The sequence below is a fragment of the Phalaenopsis equestris genome, unplaced genomic scaffold (genome assembly GCF_001263595.1).
Source record: "Phalaenopsis equestris unplaced genomic scaffold, ASM126359v1 Scaffold233704, whole genome shotgun sequence".
Classification (NCBI taxonomy): domain Eukaryota; kingdom Viridiplantae; phylum Streptophyta; class Magnoliopsida; order Asparagales; family Orchidaceae; genus Phalaenopsis; species Phalaenopsis equestris.
In genome coordinates this window covers 13,370-17,904 of record NW_018251643.1, presented here as the reverse complement: position 1 = coordinate 17,904, position 4,535 = coordinate 13,370, and positions in this window count along the sequence as shown.

Genomic DNA, 4,535 nt, shown 5'->3' with positions numbered 1-4,535 from the left:
TAGTGGCATGGAGAGACATATAAGTAAGATTTAAATAAATGTGGTGCTTGACATCTTTTAGCCTTCATCAACATTGCAAAACAATCGACCTGTTCGTTTCCCAACCAACCCTTCTTGAAGAATTCATCTAGATAACGTTGTGTTAACGACACATGTCCCATATTAATACTAAATCACCTCTGCATTTCAAACATATGAATGTTGAGTCAAATCTATACGAAAGTATGACATATAAAGCAATTTAAAAACATAGCACACTGACAAGTCGGTGAATTTGCGACAGCAAAGGTCGATTGCTTCCCGCATATAATTCTGAATTTGTTCTCTAGTAGGAAAATCAACTGCAAGTGGTGCTGGACAAACCTATAAAATAACGAAATGATATTGTATAATTTAAATATTAAATTTCTTCATAAAAACTAATAAAGAAAAAAATGTATACCTTATCAGGATAATTTTCATCAACATAATGTGTTTCCACATGTTCCTAATCCTCCTCTTTCTCCTCCAATTTTGTCTCCTCCTTATTATCTGCAGTTGGTTGATCAACAATAATATCATCACTTATAGTAGGCTCTAAAGCTATTGATTCCCCCTTATTTACATCCTCAGCCTCTTCTTTAACAGACGAGGAATGATGTGATTGGTCTGGTTCACCCTTATTCACACCTCCAACCTATTAATTAATAGATGATGTTAATTATATTAGTAAAAGAAGATTTGAATTTGATCATGAGTTTGAAATGTATGTACCTCTTCAGTCTCCTCAGTAACTGCCTGTGCTGGTTTACTTTTCTTTTTTCGTTCAAATACCATGTAGGGGGAACTGAGTTGTCGTTTCCTTTTATCTTCTCTGACTTTAATCCTTCGAATTAAGCTACCTAGTGGGGGCGCTGTGGCCAGTTTCAATGGTAATTCCTCACCAGGTTGTTTTATTACTTTATGTAAACAAACAACTTCAGCTTTTATTTCTGTAATTGTATTCTCTATATTTGTAAGACGATTGTCAACTTTGCCTTTGAAGTCTATGAACAATTTATGATGATCTCTAAGCAGTGCATGCATTTCTTGGAGACTAATAAAAGGAGGGCTGGTATCTGTATATGTGTGAGCATGTGTTGGTTCTGGATCGCTGCGATAAGAAACTATATCAGAAACATGAATGAATGTGAGAGATTGTGGTCGGGATTGAGTCTCCCGTTGTGGGAGATGCTTTTTGGGGCTGGATTGTTCTTCACAAGCTGGGGCAAGTAATTGATGTTTAGTTGTATCTTAACCAAATTCCACTTTACATTAACTGGCCACCTCAACATTCTTGGCCTAATCTCAGGCACTATTGGGAGGACTAAGGAGGTATGCTCATAAAACCACAGCTGCATGAAACATGATACAATAATTTACTGCAATTAATTAATAAATGATGTTAATTATATTAATATTAATTTTCATAACTTATATGAATAATACAAACCGTTAGAAGGAATACAAAACCAGTAATGTATCATAACGACTAATCTTTCTTTATTTTCGTGGCACACATATTGAGTTGTTCGGTCAGAAAATTACATACAGTTGTTGGCCAGTTATAAGCTGTAAATGACTCAACATCCTCACAAATACACGACAACTCTTTTGACATTCTGCAGTTACTTGAGGGAAAAAGTAAATTTGACATTAAAAAGTTTATTAATAATTGTAAAAGGGTATTTGAGGACTCCCCTGGTGAATAGTTTAGTAGTGCGGTCTTTACTTGTCGCACATCCATACTAGCTGGCGGGGCATTACTCCAGTATGCAGAGAAACCTCTATTTGGCATGTCAATCAAGAGTGCAACCTCATCAGCATAAAATTTTAGCTTTCCCTCCGAGGTGGAATGCCATTCGATCAATATTCCAACAATTTATTATGTGCATTGTCAGAATATGATCTTGAGGTTGCAGCGGGAGTTCAAAAAACTGAGTTAAATTCAGTGCTTCTAATTTACTCCATGTTTCCTCGTCCACTGAAGGTCGAACCTTATCGAGGACTTCTTGTACTCCAGATGGACGACACCTGCAGTTCATTGATTTTGCGCTAAATAACCTACAATAATACATCATAATGGGTTAATATCAAAATATGATAAAAGAATGAATTTAAAAATTAAACCTAAAACATAACCATCAAGTTTTACAAATTTGAAAAGAAACCTTAAGCTTTACAAATTTGAAATGAAACCCTAAAAATTACCTATATTCAATATCTTTCTTCTTCTTTGACTCATTCTTCTCCTTACGGCTTTGCGGTGCCTCCTCGCATTCGGATTTCTCAGCCTCTCCCAACTCCGCGACATTGTTCTCTACCAAATTAGCCTTCATGGTCTCGGCGCTTACCTCTTCCATTTTAGTGTTCCTTCGCCTAAGCAATCCACACTCTACTGCGAAAGAAAGGACGACGATGCAAATGCCTGTTTTCGAAAATGAAGAGTGACTGTAGAGGTTTCTACCTTTTACTAAGGTTATGAAAATCAATTTATTGAGGTTAAAAGAAGGTTACAATTTGTAATTAAGAGGTTACAAGACGATTATAACCGCGATTCAGCGTTATATGGAGGTTTCAGGCAGGCTACACCCGCGGTATAACTGGAAGGTTACAACTAGGTTACAAAAAAATTACCTTCGCGTTACATATTTCTTTACCGCGGAAAGTATATCTTGGGTATATCACGGTTACAAGCGCGTTACATGGCCATGTACCGAGGAGTATAGCTGGGGTATATCACGGTTACAAACGTGTTACATGGCCCTATACCCGCGGTATAACGAGAAGGTTACAACCAAGGTATACTCCGGTTACAAATGCGTTACATGGCCCTGTACTGCGGAAGGTACATGGCTAGTATATCCCGGTTACAATCGAGTTACTACACGCCGACCGCGGGAGATATAAGAAGGATATATTGAAGTTACAGATCAAGGTACAAACGAGTTACAACACGGGCCGGGTAACGGGTCACGCATAGATTTATTTCGATTTCGATTTATTATATTTATTTAATGCAGTGGGCCCGCCGAAAATTATGTGGCGTCTTCTGATTGGATATCACACGCATCGCTGCGTGCGTCTTACGTAGGCAATTTTTTTCCCCGGATGAGAGGGGAGGCCGCAGAGAGATATGAGCGAAAGGTGCTCGACTAGAGTGGAGTGACTAAGGTAGTGACTAGGGTTCTCTACTATGCCGACAGCAAAATTTCAGTAGTGTCTCGGGCGGTGAAGGACCCGAGCTAGAGCGAGCTGAGTCATGTTTGGCTCATTCTAATTTGGCTGATATTCAAAATTATTCTTGCTCAAAATGACTCTGAAAAATACGTTCTTGCTCGGCTCGAGTAATAGATTCATGTTCGTGTTCGGCTCGAAATAGACTCGGTAGAATATAAAATGCCGCAAAATTACACCAATAATACCGTGGACGGCGGAATAACATCGATAACACATTGATAACACTCGAGAAACACCCACAATAACATCTGAGCAACACCCAAATAGCCGGGTGTTACTCCGGTTTTATTGCAGTGCTACTCGTGTGTTATGCATGTGTTATTGGGTGTTATTCCGCGGTATTATTAGTGTTATAAGTGTTATTTCACGGCGTGGAATAACACCAATAACACCGCACGAACGACGAAATAATATCAATAAGGTGATAACAGCGACTTTGAAAACTTCATAAAAGAGTTGCTGGTGCTTTCAGAGTCTGGAATTGGGATGTCTTTGGAGATTTTCATGCCATGGTGGCTAAGGCTGAGAAGGCAGTTCAGTATTTACAAGCTCTTGTTGAATCCTCTGATGATTGTGCTCCTCAGCTTCATAATGCTCATGATGAACTTTTAGATGCCACAATTCAGGAGGAAGAATTATTGCAACAAAAGGCGGGGGAGGTTCATTTTTTATAAGGAGATAGGAATACGAAGTGCTTTCATGCATGTATTAAACAAAGTCGGGCAAACAATGTCTTTCTACGTATTAAATACGATGGAGGGAATTGGATTATGGGTAACCAGGATTTGGGGATCGGTGAGGTGCAGTATTTCCAATTTTTCTTACTCTCTCATCAAAATGGTGGTACCATCGACTCTAATCTCTTTAATGATGTTAAGAATTATACCAAAAATCTTGAACTTTGTGATATTCCAACTGCAGAGCATATTTTTCAGGTCTTCTTTGAAATTAATTGCAATCGTGCTCTGAGGTTTCACTTCTGATTTTTATATTAAATGTTGGAGTATTGTTCGTGATGACGTTGTGCCAGCTATTCAAAGCTTCTTTAAGGGAAAAAAATCCAAGAATGTATTTTTCTGCTGCCACTTTGGTTCTTATTCCAAAATCATCAAACAAAACCAAGTGGGAGCATTTTCATTCGATTTCCCTTACCTCTATTATCTCCAAGGTTATTAGCAAAATTCTAGTTAAGTGGCTCCAACATTACCTTAATCAGATTATTTCTCACAATCAATCCGCCTTCATTCAAAGCCGGGGAATTACAGATAATATTATGC